The sequence below is a fragment of the Nicotiana tabacum genome, chromosome 13, assembly GCF_000715075.1.
Source record: "Nicotiana tabacum cultivar K326 chromosome 13, ASM71507v2, whole genome shotgun sequence".
NCBI classification, from domain to species: domain Eukaryota; kingdom Viridiplantae; phylum Streptophyta; class Magnoliopsida; order Solanales; family Solanaceae; genus Nicotiana; species Nicotiana tabacum.
Genome location: NC_134092.1, coordinates 40120240 through 40121369, shown reverse-complemented (window position 1 = coordinate 40121369; position 1130 = coordinate 40120240). Strand labels below are relative to the sequence as shown.

At 30.3% G+C, this 1130-nt stretch overlaps 1 non-coding gene across 1 annotated transcript; it reads right to left on the bottom strand.

Moving 5' to 3' along the window:
* Nucleotides 1-314: 314 nt before the first annotated feature.
* Nucleotides 315-458, bottom strand: LOC142168591 (small nucleolar RNA snoR137). The gene has a single exon (XR_012698438.1). It is a non-coding gene; the product is annotated as a small nucleolar RNA snoR137 (small nucleolar RNA).
* Between the last annotated feature and the right edge of the window lie 672 nt (nucleotides 459-1130).

The following is a 1130-nucleotide window of genomic DNA, read 5'->3' as shown; positions in this document are numbered from 1 at the left end:
AACTTGAAGATTGTTGCTGTAAAAGATTGAATACTTATTCTATTATAAAAGAGTTAAAAAAAAGTTGATAAAATTAATTAAACAAAATAGAACATTAGGAAGGGTAAATTAATCATATTGTAATTCTTTTATAGAGAAAAAAAGTCAAACAAGTTTCTGAAATCGTCCCTAAAAGAATAATGATCAATATTAGTAAAGTTTTAATTACTACTCATTTTCCAATAGCTGAGCTTGGATCTGTACCAATTACTCAGAGACCCAAAAAAATAATCTGTAATGCGTCTAAACACCAAAACAACTAAGTAGAAAAAGAAAAATGTAGCAGGAGACAGGTAACAAGATGCAATTGATTGTGCACCACGCTGTTTAGTACTGAACACTTTGATATATGCTTCGGAAACTTGAACATCCCTCATTTTTTTTGTATTACTACGAGAGAGTTCACCATAAGAAGCAACACAAATAAGCAAAAGGGAAAAATCATGTCACAATCCAACAATTGACCCAACTGACAGAAAATCAGTTAACCATAAAATAGAAAGAAAAAAAATAGTTGGCATTGATATTAATCTATGCTTCCCTTGACACGTCCATTGAATATCAGTAAACCAATGCACGCAACGCCTCGGAAAGCAATTTCTCTAATCACTTTTTGATACACTAATTGATTAATTAACCACGGGCTAAGCCGGATCGGATATATACTATACTAATTAAAAACGAAAACCTACCTTTTATGCTTGAGGACTTGAACCCTAGCTTTGGATCGCTTATATAAGCTGCTAGTAGCACAGGTTTTGGATGAAACCCTAATTGTTGTCATCAAAGTTTGGGCATTGGGCTATATGTTATCAAAATGGGCAGGTTAAAACAGGCCCATACAACTAAGATTTAATTTAAATGAATTATTTTCTTGTTTCAATTGCGTAAAATAACCATAACTCTTTAATGTAATTCATGTACAAAGAGAAAAACCAAAAAAATAATTTTAATTTTGTATTTATCAAGATCTAATAACAAACATGAATATTAAAAATGAACGAACTAAGTTTTACCCGTTTTAACAATTTCGTTTTAAATTAAAGAATGATCAAGAATATTAAAGTATATTGTCTTCTAATCCAAATGAT